Here is a 13,787-nt window from a genome sequence, read left to right as displayed (position 1 = left end):
AGCGGTTTTTGAGCCGGAGTTCTGCTCGCGGTGGGAACGCCGCCACACAAAGTCATTTTTTAATCGCGAAAACGATCGGCTGGTTACTGACAACCAAAAGGTTGTTTTTGGTAGATATTAAAGATCATGGGTGGGCGGGGCAAATGGAGCAGTTTTCTACAGTCGAGTAAAATTCCAGGAAAGAGCTGGGTGTGGCTTTCCTTTAAATCACATGATCAACAGCTTTAAGATGGAGGCAACTCGCTCAGTGTTTCCTGTTTCATTCTTAGACTGTGGCGATGGTAAGTAGCAGCTTTTCACTTGTTACCTGGCATCTTTTCAGCCACCAATGATAGTCATTGTATGTTATCAACATTTCACTAACTATGTTTTCTCTCATGTTTAAAATAGGCCGACCAAGAGCAAAATAGGTATGTCTGCAGACTCTGCTGTAGCCAAAGTTATCAGATCTCCTGTGTTTTTAAATCCCTAACTGCTCGATCATTATCATTTTAGAAGACAACAATTTCTCAAAGGAGGTTGAAAACTAATGCCTACAAGATTACCAAGAGGATGGTTCGGGGCTCTTACATGACTCCGGGAAGTCAACACTTGGTGGATGAGGTGTGTTACCTTTGACACTTTTAAGACAGTCCTGTTTATCACTACTAACAATAAGCAAATATGTTTTCACTCAACAGATCCTTCACAGCATGTTGTTTCTGGGCAAAATCAACAACATCCCCTTTTCTCCAGAAGAAATCTTCCCTAATCCTTTTGTTTTGGGTTCTTTAATGAGAAGATATCCCAGGCCTTTTAAGTTGTATTCGACTCAGCTTCCCAGGCGAAGTCCCTTCTCCTGTGTGCTCGACATGGTAAGATAACTCTTCTCACATTTTCAGTCAATCTGACAAACTTCCAGTTTTTAGGAAAGTATAATGCAAAGTGCTTTTTTACTGAGAAATCCAAAGAAAATCCATACTGTACCTTATACTTCAACATATGCTTCTAGCTATACTTCTCCACCAAACACAGAGACTGCAGGAGAGCTGGAGACTTGCTTCAGAATTTGTTAGTTCTAAATAATGTCTAACAGACTCATTATTGGAGATGCTTACAGTCTTCAAGGCGTATATGATGCTGTCACTGTGTAGCTGCTGGCTCTGTTAAGTCAGCTCAAAGACTCTAAATTCAGTGTGTTTTGACAGCCCGGCATAGCAAAATAGAAAAAAAAAAGGTCAATTAGCAAATTTAATTATAAATTAGTGAGAACAAAGATGGATTTTTGCTTATTGATTTAAAATTAAATAGATTTTTGTGACATGTTTCACCCCCTATCTTAAAATGTCTAAACCAAAAGCATCCAATGGTCCTGCATAGTTAAATAAGTCAAGCAGCGAAACAAACATGTTGATCAACTTTCTATGAAAAACAACTATATAATCAGGTGCAACACTTTGACCAGATCTGTAACTGTTTTCAGATCGTCCTGCAAAATAACTCAGAGAATGAAGAGCAAATAAAGCAGAGTCTGCAAGATCTCCTCACAGACTTGGACTATTAGATTATTCTGTTATTATATGTTACCTTATATATGTAATCAAAGTAGTTGAATTAGAATACTGCTGTAGATCACATTATACCCTTTAATATAGAGTGTGTGAGCTGTATGTAGTGTAGTTCTCATTATACTTTTGAGTTAACAGAACATATTCACATATTAGTTCATTAGATAAATGTGCATCACTCTGTATCCTTGATCTGCTGGGAATGTGTTACACTGTTTTCTTGACATGCTTAATTGTTGAATCATGAAGAGAAGGCTGTAAGCAGGAGACTCTGTGTCTAAAGACAGGGGAGATAGACAGACCACATTCCACACCCCCACCTTACAGAAAGCAGAGAAACAACTGCCGAGGTCATAACTTAGGCGCTGTAACAGAGAAAAAATGTGATGTTTTGGCTTTTACGACTAGCTGGGGGCCACTAGAGACTATAAAAAGCTGAGCAACCCGTCACCATTTTGAGACATGTGCCTGACCCTCTGGTAGCATCTCTCCCGTCCGGACGTTGTAATGCTCTGACTGTTGAATTGTATGGAAATAAATGATTGTTGATTGAGCATTGATACACCGAGTATTGTCCTTCCTTCAGCCCAAAGATTCAAAGAATTGGGAGATTTCAACAACTTGGTGCCGTGTGACCCGGATCTTTGGTGTGCTGAGGAGGTGTAGATTTGGCCTTTGGTGAGATCGTGGGGCAAAGTGAACAGAAGGCCGGCCTAAAACAGAAAGGTAAGCACAGCCTGTTGTATTATAAATACCAAATGTGCATATTGGGCTTTCCAAATTAATCTGTTCGCTGAGTCACATGTATTTTCACAGTAAATTTGTCGGTGTCTGGTTTTTGGCGCAAGATACTAACAACATAAGTTGAGGCTGAATTCCAGGGTGTTAAATAAACTGCTTCTACCGAGATACTAATAACATACTACGTTGGTCTAGATTGCAGTAAACTGCTTCTACCGAGATACTAATAACATACTACGTTGGACTAGTTGCAGTAAACTGCTTCTACCGAGATACTAATAACATACTACGTTGGACTAGTTGCAGCCACTTTACCTTCCACATTTAATTTTGTCTAATACTGGCTTCTGTAGCAATAATACATTAGAATTTCTTCTGAAGACGCGGCCATTAGTCCAGTACATTGAAGTCGAGGTTTGTTTATTTTGTTTATGGTGTCAGTGATGTCCTGGCTTTTGCCGGCTATGAAATAGAAGTTGATTTAAGGAAAAGCAGATGCTGGCTTCACGGTGCAGTTGAACGCTGGCAACGCGAGAGCGAAACACGTCCGTAGGTTTGGTTTATGATACGGCGTGTTCCGGTGGTGCGGCCGTGAAGTGCAGTAGTGGTTGGTGCTAATTTAGTACATTGGATAGAGGTTTGACGGTGGTTTGTGGCGTCAGTCGAGTTTTAAGGGCTGCGGTCATAATACAAAGTAAAATTTTAAGTACATAGAGCAACACCTGGTTTATGATGTCAGGTATAACTTCGGGGATGCAAGCATCACTTTTATGATGCGACTTTGCCCCGTTGTGGCGGTCATAAGCGCAGAGAAAGGGGTATTTGTGTTAGAAGAGAATAATAAAAAAACAGCTTTCGTCTCGTCCATCTGCATTTCTCAAAAATCCCAAACCAACAAATCAGAAAGGTACTGCGGAGTCTCCATGTCCACCAAAGGTCCTAACGCTGGGAAAATTATGATTGCTGCCTCCTGTCTTAGCAAATGGCATAAATATGTATCTGGTGCGGTGATGACCTATTATCCAAACACAGTCCAGAAAGATTACTTTGATGGAACAATTGAAGTACCTGGAAATATCAGGTGTGAGGCTTTTTGTCTCCGTGATGGTGCCAGAATGAAGCCTTGCAGATCATGTAAGAATTTGTTTGGCTTGAACACAGAAGACCTCAGAGAGTGGCCATATGGTAACTGTGCTGAAGCTGAGAGCCTGAGCAATTTGCTTGAAAATGAGAGAGAAGTTGAAACGCATGTGGATGAATACTCAGCTGAAAAGTAGTGATGGGACGTTCTGTATCAAGGCTTCGGAGCGTGTGTCGAGTAATTGAGGGGGCGTTTCCGCGAAGCGCGTATCGAGGCTTGCTTCATTTATGGGAGGAGCTGAAAATGATGACGTCCGAAGCCTCGCTGCCCGGCTGTACCACGTGACTGGTTCATGAAGCGGTTCGAACTTTGCCGCAAATAATCATTTTCCATACTGCCAGCATAAATATACACAGTATACTGCCATCACTACAATATACATGTTTTACACACTCCTTTTGTTGTTGACATTTACAGGCTGTGTGCAAAATGCCACACTCTTCAAATTCATGCCAGCTAATTATTTTTACGTCCAGTAGGTGTCCTGCTAGAGCAAATGAAGCTTCGCGTTGGGGTGAACCAATTGGATGAAAAGCTCCAGTGCTTCATGGGGCTTCATCTGCCCATCACTACTGAAAAGGACAACAGGCAGAGAGCTGAGGATGAGGTTGGTAGGGTTCTTAGAACTGTGTTGCAAAGGATTCGGTTTAACTGGACAGGTGAATTTTACAACCCAGAACAAGAGTGAGATTTCATGAAATCATTTGCATTCATCATTCTGATAAATCAAAGATTCTCTGCTCTGACAGCATCTGTGTGGATTTTCTGTAATCACAGAGACGTGTATAAGCATGTTTACTTTCCATCTCCATGTAATTGTCACATTTAATAATTAAAACTGGCTTCTATGGGTTTTTGTTTGTTTGCTTACATATCTAGTGTTTAATGCAATGTGAAGCATTATCAGACAGCATTTATTGGGAAGAATCCCATTTTCATACTGGTCTGTACCCAGTACACAGAAAATAAAAACAACAAGAACACATGTTTTCTTATTATGATCCCAACTATAATTTACTTAAGCAAAAGCACTACATGTGTAGTTATAATATTTATAGCAGTTACTGTTGAGCTTTAAATTTATCATCTTAAATGTTTATATGCTGATTATATTGCTTTATATAAGAAAGGCCTAACTCTGAGTACACTCTGTGCCAAAAAGTGCTGACAGGAAACTGCATGCTTTTGCAGAAACGTGCTTTTGCAGATAGAAAGTGAAGCTGATATATATCAGTTTTAATTAGTTTTTACCAACTGCTTGCTAGGGCAATCCCACGAGTTTGGTGTTTTTGTATTGAACATGATTCCAAGTGCTTTCTATAACACATAGCAGAGGTGCCACAACAAAGACTGAGAAGAGGACAGGAAGAGACAGTGAAAGAGATGCACTCCTTCGCCATTCATGTTAAAGCGTTGCATAGCTTTAATTTTAGAGAGTGTTGCATAACTTCAGTCATTTTTCTACCACAGGTGAAGCCAAGAATTGTGAAGCTCTCTTTTGGCCAAATACCAGAATCTGTAAGAAGAAGAAAAAACAAACAATCAAATAGGTCATTATTAAGAGGACAACAATCTCTTGATGATTATCCACAGTGTCTTTGATAACTCTGAGATACAAACTGTCAAGGATATACACATCCCAGCAAACAATAGCTGTGTTTGACTAAAGCGATTAATAACAAGGACAGAGCTACAATCACTACAGTCAAACATAAAGGGCTTAATCCTGAATCCAAGTCTGAGCTGTGATGCCGTTGGTGCTGAAAGCTGCTCAGATCCTGAAGCTGCACGTTTTGTCTCTCTCTAACCAAACCAGCAGCAAAAGAAGACACATTTCGCTTGACATAAACATTGTCATGAATTCCCTCTTACTTTTGCTGGTTTGCTTCCACCACCATTAAAACACACACAGAAAAACAACACAGCACAGCTCTCTGCCTCTCTCAGTGTACTTTAAGAACACCGTTTCCCATCTCAAATCTCTGTTTTTGGCATTATTCGCTTGCTTGTTATGAAGCAGTCTACCGTTGTTTACAGCCATTTTTTTTTAATGACTTCCGACAAGACAGCCTCATTTCTGCTGTTCAATACCAAATTTTATTTATTTTTTTCAAATTAAGTGAAACTGCAAAATGCTCTGCTGTGTCTCTATTAAAACCTCTTATTAAAACCTCTGAATCACTTCAGCAGCATCAGCCAATGTACATTTGTTGAGTCGTGGTTCTCGTCTGCTTTTGTTCTACTGCAGAATAATATTTTTAAGGTTATCTACTGTAAAAAGCTAGGCCAGGAAAATCTGCTTCATGGTTTTGTGTTTTATCCTCAGTTACTTTGACACAAAAGCATCTGCTGTGATGCTCACACCTCTGATGAAGTTTCACAAGTGTCAGTACTGATAAATGATCAGAATTATAATGTTTCTGACTCTCTGAGTAAGAATTAAATGGAATCTAATTGGGACCTTGTGAATTGGAATTGAACAGGTTCTAGAAATCAGTGATGATACTCAGCTCCAATACCCACCTATGATATGAGGCTTACGAACGCTGACTGGGTTTCATTTACCAGCTTTTTATGTTCTTCCTGCAGTTTCCTCCCCACATCACTCATCTTAACTTTTTTCCAGTCCTCCTCAGTCTAAACAGAACACACAACAATACAAAGAAAAGCTCAGGTGATTGATCTCTAACACTAGGCATCCCCAGTCTTATTCTTAGCAGTCTAACTTCTCACCATATCTTTGAAGGCCTCTCCATTGTAGTAGCGCTTGGATGCTGGATACTCTATCGTTTTGTCACATAGTTCCAGGAAACTGGAAGCCACCAGATGCAGCTCCTCTCCGTCATAGCCGTACAGCTTTTTGTCCTCACGCGTCATCAGCACAAGCTCGTCACATGGACATGAGGTGCCCTTTACCACACCAATAACCTGCATTTTTACAATCTCGGGAAGGTAGAATTTTCCCCAGGCGTTAACTTCATCATCATCCCCGTTGTATTTGGTGTTCTCAAGCTCTTCTATCCACAGGTCAGCACCACTTGGCTTCTTCAGGTGAACGCACATGCTTTTGTTTTTGGAAACAAAATCTTTCACCCATTTCAGGTACTTTTCACCTGGAAAGAAGCAGACAAGGAAATATGGATGAATGTAGAAGTGTTGGAAAAGACAAATAGCAAGGTTATCCTACAGCAGTTTGTGAAAATGTTGTATCTTGAAATAAGCAGGCAAAATTAGGATCTCACTTATCTCATATGTTCTGACTACCGACTTTCTTCAGTTAAAGGACAAAAAAAGGGCACACTGGAGGCTGACAGAGTGTGCAATGGTGGGAATCATTTTGCAGAACTCACTAAAGTTTGTTTCTCCTGGAACAAGCTTTTTACACTTCGGCAAATGAAAATACTGTGTTAAACTAAAAAAGAGCACCAGACCAAGGTCTACAGTACTAACAGAAAAGCATGCCGTTACCTGTTGCCTGTCGACACAGCTGCTGATCTTCCGTACCAAAAAAATGAGGATCCCTGAAAGGAATAGAAAGGTTATGTTAAAATGAATGACTGTCACGGTGATCATGGGAAGCTCCGAAATATCACAACAATAGCTACGAAATCACAAAATGCAGTGTGATGTCTGTAAGCACCAAACATGACATCTCTGCAAATTCATCTTGAAATATGTAGGTACCTCACACGTACAGCTGCAGCCATCTCAGCCATTTATCACTGTGGCTGCCAAGTGGCTGCCACTTCACAAGCGCATGGCACAACACAGAAGAGCCACCTCCACAGGACAAGACTCAGCAGTCCATCTGCATCTTAAGGATAAAGGACACTCTTTCAAGGATGCCAATGTTCACATTTTGGGCAGAGAGGACAGATGGTTTGAAAGAGGAGTGAAAGAAGCATCTATGTCCACTGTGAGCGACCATCTTTGAACAGAGGCGGGGTTTACGACACCAACTCTCTGCCATCTATAATCCAGTTTTGAGATCCTTCCCAGACGCCTTAACGCCCACTCACATCCTGGGCCATCTGACCTCAGGAATTCGCATGATAAGGTGGGGCCAGGTTTCACAATGAACTCACCCGAAACTCTGGCTGATTGGGACCCACACCCAGTTTCACACCTTGGCTCAGGTGATTAGAGGATCATCAGGGGGTCCTTTTGTCCCTCTGTGGGGGGTCACTCCCACTAGGCTTATATCTGGGACTCTCCACCATTTGACCTTAGAACTGAAGAAGCTTCTCGGATGAGAGGTGAAACGTCTTCAAGTAACTTAAAGAAGTCCAGACGCTTTTCTTTGCAAGCTCCTTTGACTACGATGACCTGGATGACTGAGAACCTTCACAGACATAAGGTGAATGTGACAAACAAAGCGCCTTCTTGTTCTCTGTGATAATGTAAAGTTATTAATGAAAAAACAAACGAGTAAAAAACGGACTGGAAACATGTCTTCAATCAAAACTCGACAAAAACAAAGAAACAGCCTCACTTCTCTGCGACGCTCCCTAAAAATGACGTTACGTGTTACGTACCAGAGATTTCTATACAGCCCTTTATCAAGCCGAGAGAAAGTGACGCAAAACCCTCCAACTAATAACGACTAGCAGAGAGGCTCAGCTGAGTGTAGTTACCTGGTTTGCAGACGCATACAGACGTTTCCTGTCCTCTCGGACGCAGCTGTGATAGAACATGTGGTGCATTACCGCCACCAACTGGCTTGGAGTGAGGACCGGAAATCGCTCATGCCAAATCAAAAAAAAAAAACATAAAGAAAGATTAAGTGAAGAGATAAATGAATACATTAAATCAAGAAGAAAAAAACCCACCACCGGACATATACATCCTCATATCCTTCTGTACAAATGAGTTTGTTTTAGAAACTGAAAAAAGCCACAAAACCTTCACATCTAGAAATCCTTTGCAGTAAAACTTGTTTTTGGCAGGTTCCACAGGTTTTGAATCAGTTTTCTTCTTTATTCCTGATAATTTTGACAATGAAAAAGAACATGTTCTATAGGGCTTTGGAGTTGACGTCACGCCGCAATGCATTGTGGGAGCGCGGCACCATTTTCGAGGTCTACGAATCAAAACAAACACACTGTGTTGGAACGACGATTACAAGATGCTTAAAAGCAGCTCAAAAGAGAATGGACTGTATAGAGACCGATTGCGTCCAGAGGCGAAGCGGCGGTACTTGCAGAAAATAGCGTGCAGTGGAAATGTGGACCCGTATGAAATACGGCCGTGGAGTAGAAACCCTGAAGACGTAGCCTGATATATTTTCGTACCTTATCTGTGGAGTCAGCGCGTACAAGTCGTCATTCAAACAAAGGTAAGTCAGCTCGAGTACTGCGTGTGAAATGCGTTTGATTTCCCTGCAAACATTCACATTAGTGCAGCATAAATTCATTCATGAGGGGAAATTACAGTGAGAACATGTGGAGGCTGTTAGAGGGAGAAGATAGTGAGTTCAGTGCAGGGCTGTGCAGAGAGGTTTAAAGGGGCGGGTGCTCAAAGTTAAAAAGGGGCACATTGAACCAGGCTGAATAACAACAACACACATTCATCAAGAATCTAATATGGGAAGGGCAGGGCTGTGTTGGTCTGAGACTGTAGACATTAAAAAGTCCACAGGAGAGATGGTAGCTGATTAAACAAGTGTCATGAGATAATAACAAAATGCAAAGATTGGTGACAGCGCTTGGAACCATAAGGCAACAAAAAACTATGTATGTAAAAAAAAAAAAAAAATATATATATATATATATATATATATATATATATATATATATATATATATATATATATATATATATATATATATACAGTGGGGCAAAAAAGTATTTAGTCAGCCACCGATTGTGCAAGTTCCCCCACTTAAAATGATGACAGAGGTCAGTAATTTGCACCAGAGGTACACTTCAACTGTGAGAGACAGAATGTGAAAAAAAAATCCATGAATCCACATGGTAGGATTTGTAAAGAATTTATCCGTAAATCAGGGTGGCAAATAAGTATTTGGTCACCTCAAACATGGAAAATCTCTGGCTCTCACAGACCTGTAACGTCTTCTGTAAGAAGCTTTTCTGTCCCCCACTCGTTACCTGTATGAATGGCACCTGTTTGAACTCATCATCTGTATAAAAGACACCTGTCCACAGCCTCAAACAGTCAGACTCCAAACTCCGCCATGGCCAAGACCAAAGAGCTTTCGAAGGACACCAGGAAAAGTATTGTAGACCTGCACCAGACTGGGAAGAGTGAATCTACAATAGGCAAGCAGCTTGGTGTGAAGAAATCAACTGTGGGAGCAATCATCAGAAAATGGAAGACATACAAGACCACTGATAATCTCCCTCGATCTGGGGCTCCACGCAAGATCTCATCCCGTGGGGTCAAAATGATCATGAGAACGGTGAGCAAAGATCCCAGAACCACACGGGACCTGGTGAATGACCTGCAGAGAGCTGGGACCAAAGTAACAAAGGTCACCATCAGTAACACACTACAACGGCAGGGAATCAAATCCCGCAGTGCCAGACGTGTTCCGCTGCTGAAGCCAGTGCATGTCCAGGCCCGTCTGAAGTTTGCCAGAGAGCACATGGATGATACAGCAGAGGATTGGGAGAATGTCATGTGGTCAGATGAAACCAAAGTAGAACTTTTTGGTATTTTGGTATCCTGTATTTGTTGTTGAAGACTTCTTCAGCTTCTTCTCAAGGACATCAGCTGCTTGTTTGGCAGCAGAGGCAGTTAAGAAGCTTCCTGAAAAACACTGAACAGTGAGTTCACTGTGGCATATGACAGATTCAGCTTTCTGTGTGCAAATGTGTCTGTGTCGACCTTTCAAATGCTGTTGAATCCAAAACATCAGCGGCTCCTCGGCTGCTCACTTCATGCACTTCTGTCTGTGTGACAGTCCAATGACATCACAGCTGTTTCCAGCCCCAGTGTCTCAGGACTGGACACCTTTAAACATGTCGAGGATCAAACAGCGTCCAGCTAAACACACATGAAACTATCAGAGCTGACAATCATTCCAATAACATCTAATGGTTCATGTATGTAGACACAGGACTACAAGGAAATGGCTCTCAGCATCTGGCTGTGGGAACACATGAGTCCCTGTTTGTGTTCAGATTGTGTGCATGTTTTAGACGTGTGTCACATGTAGAAACACAACAATCCCACAATGACACACAGATGTGTTTGACACAGCTGTGCAGCTGTAAGTTGTTTCTCATGATTCATTGAAGCTCTTCTAACATTCTGGAGACGATCAGTACATGAATCTGTTCAACACGACAACAATTTGACTTCAGTGTGAACGTTTGCATTAAATAACCTTCTTCATCCAGCTGACAGCATCTTCATCCTATGATGTGAACAGTTCCTCCTGTTGATGACAAACCTCTGACAGGATCTGCTTGAGGAGCTTTTTCATGTGCAGCTCTCTGAGCTCAGGGCTGAGCTGCTGTTTCATCTTTAAGAGCTGCTGCCTCCTCGCCGGACTTGTTCTCCTCTTCTTCTCCTAATGACACCATTTCTGCTTCATATAAAATTCAATAAAGATGCTGACATGTATCTGTAGCAACAACATCATTGAATCTAGAACAACTGGAGCCAAACCAGTGGCTCTGCTGGGATCACTGGTGAGCCAACACTTCCTTGTTGATGCAGATTTCAGGGCTTCCTTTTGCTCCTCCGTTATAACTGTTCTCTCTTCTCAACACATGATGACACAAAGGAATCAGCAGTGACAAAGATGATGCTGAAGAGAAGCACACACTTCACACATATAACAGACCAGTGCAGTTACACACACCTCTGCTCGACATCAGGCCTCAAACAAAGACACAAAACACTAACTTGACTCTAAACAGAAGAAACGAGCAGCTGTTTCTGTTCTGTGCTTATTTATATTTGACACACATGCTTCTCTTTGTGCAAACACACATCGCACTATAAGGGTAACCTCGCACACAATGATTGGACAGCACAGTGATGATGCTGGGAGATCCTATACGCAGCAACACAGAAACACTGAGAACTTTAAACAATGATGGAAAGTGTTATAAATGACTTGTTGGCCTCTGATCTGTCACAAACAGCTGAAACGTGTCTCTCATGAGTCACATGAAGGTTTTTGACAGAAAGGACAAAAAGTAGCTGCAGTCAGTTTGTGTCATTTTTAGATTTATTCATCTGGGAGAAAAATCTGAGGGACATTAAAATGTGTTTTCAACAGAGACAAGAACATGAATATAACAGAACAGGTAAATGAACATGTTTCAAGTAAACAGCTGGACTGATCAGGTCCAAACACAGAGTGATAAACTTGTCAAACAGCTGTCATATCTTTATATAGAAGCTCTTTATAAATGCTGCTCACTGCAGTCTGTTTACTAATAATGTCAAAGTGTTAGAAACACAGAAACATCAGAATGGTCTTTGTTCACAGAAACCTGTCTGGGATCCTTTGTTGTTCTTTTGATGCAGAGTTACATTATAAATATAAAGAGTTATTTCAGAGTCTCATCAGTTTTCCTGCATGTCTTTATTTAACACATCAGCAGGGCTGAAGCTCTCATGTTAAACACACACTGATCTATGGACACGTTCATGTGTTTCTAACAGAACCAGGCTGTTATCAGCCTGCACTAACATTATGTCACACACACTGAATGTAACAGTGACAGTTTACATCATCACACAATCAGCTGTGATTGTTTCACTGTCATCAAACGAGTCAACAGGAAGTAGAATCAATAGAAACCAATCATTTCCTGACAGCATGTCTGATGGAAATAAGTGCAGATTATGTATGAAGTCTAACTGCACACAGTAACTGTGTTACAATAAGGACTTAACAGCGCCCTCTGCTGGAGTGTTTCAGTACTGCGTTAACTAGAATACACCACCTCCTCCTCACACCACCTGCTACAGCTCTACTCTTCTATGACTACAGTCATCCACAGCACTGATGTGAGGTCACATGGTTCATATGTAAGGAGCACAGCTGACCTCAGGTCAGTTTAATGACTGTGAGCAGCAGCTGTGTTATTGTCACTGTGACAGGGAGACACTCTCAGACACAGCGCTCATGTCAGCTTGTTCTCATGCAGGAGGATCAGGAGCTCCATGTTTGTCTTTCTGTTTGAATCATGATGTGTTTGTGCCATCAGAGTCTGTCATGAGTACTCAGGGTTTCACAGCAGCTCTTCTGGATGCTGACGAGGACTCCAACCTCATGTTTCACCTCTCTGAGCTTCTGATGTCTGTGAACACTCGTGTTTCTTCTCTGGGCTCATCTGGACAAAAACACCTTTCTGTGTTTGGCTGCAGCCTCATTCTGACTGACAGGAAGTGTGTTATCCATGAGCTGCACTTCTGTGAGGAAGTTTCCTGCTGTGTTTCCTGTCTGTGGACAAACACGAGTGTTCCCTGTCTGTGGACAAACACGAGTGTTCCAGCTGAGGACTTGGTTCCTTCCACCTGTCCATACAGGACATCACGCTGTCTGCAGCTCTGTAAATGCAGCTCCAGGTCCTTCCACGTGCTGCTCTGTATTTGTGCAGTTTGTAGTGTGTCCTGGGAAACGTAGCACACATGGTGTTCTTCTGCTGTTTCCTCCTTTCACTGAGTGTGAAACACTGACGCTGTGCTGTTGTTCACAGAGGGGAGCTGATTCTAGCTGCAGCTGGACTCTGTCATCTAACTGAATGTGTTGGTGCTGATCACGGGGCTCTGAGGGGGGAGCAGCAGGAGGACTCTGGATGCTGACGTCAGTGTATCTGTGGAAGCTCCCACAGCGTGTCTGTCATTCAATATTGTGCTGTATATTGTATCTATGCAAAGATGAACAGACTGTGTGTTCACTGGTCTCTGTGCTGCAGCTCTGATGTCATCATCACTCCCTCCTCCACCCTCAGCAGTCCCAGCATGCTGCTGTGGTGCACCCCACCCTCACTCTACACCTGAGCCACAGACCACACCCTCCACCTCAATATACACCACAGTTTTCTCTGCTGTGGAAATGAGATCAGGAGGAAATCATCATTATTATTATTTAATAAACGCTCACATTAATGTGGGCTTATTTGTTTCATATTAGAAACATTAGTTGAGTGTTTTTAGTATAAAATGGTCAAAGTCCCTCTTTTTGCTCCTCCCCTCACCTGTGGATGGGCGGTGCTGTTACCGTGGTGACAGCTTGGATGTGTTTCAGTCCTGCCTGGTTATCACTGCAGGAATCTTTCACATTTATTACAGGTAATAACTCTGATTTTTCTGTGTATTATGAACCAAATGTATCCTGATACTCACAGAGATGGATGAGCAGAGGTTTTTTTTGC

At 41.9% G+C, this 13,787-nt stretch overlaps 2 protein-coding genes across 2 annotated transcripts in view; one reads left to right on the top strand and one right to left on the bottom strand.

The window, feature by feature from the left end:
- LOC147336918 (protein NLRC3-like) overlaps positions 1-13,787 on the top strand; it is a 1,139,417-nt gene that overhangs the window by 295,839 nt on the left and 829,791 nt on the right. The window lies entirely within an intron of this gene.
- LOC147336935 (NACHT, LRR and PYD domains-containing protein 12-like) overlaps positions 13,529-13,787 on the bottom strand; it is a 98,464-nt gene continuing 98,205 nt past the window's right edge. The window contains exon 12 of the mRNA XM_086285699.1: positions 13,529-13,787. This exon is cut by the window's right edge and continues 1,678 nt beyond it. The gene's annotated coding sequence lies outside the window, so the exon portion shown is untranslated.

Source organism: Aulonocara sp. 'chitande type north' Nkhata Bay, linkage group LG3 (genome assembly GCF_057382095.1).
Source record: "Aulonocara sp. 'chitande type north' Nkhata Bay isolate Kocher_YH1m ecotype deep benthic linkage group LG3, A_spYH_male_GT1.1, whole genome shotgun sequence".
In the NCBI taxonomy this organism is placed as follows: domain Eukaryota; kingdom Metazoa; phylum Chordata; class Actinopteri; order Cichliformes; family Cichlidae; genus Aulonocara; species Aulonocara sp. 'chitande type north' Nkhata Bay.
This window is presented reverse-complemented; position numbering and strand designations above follow the sequence as displayed.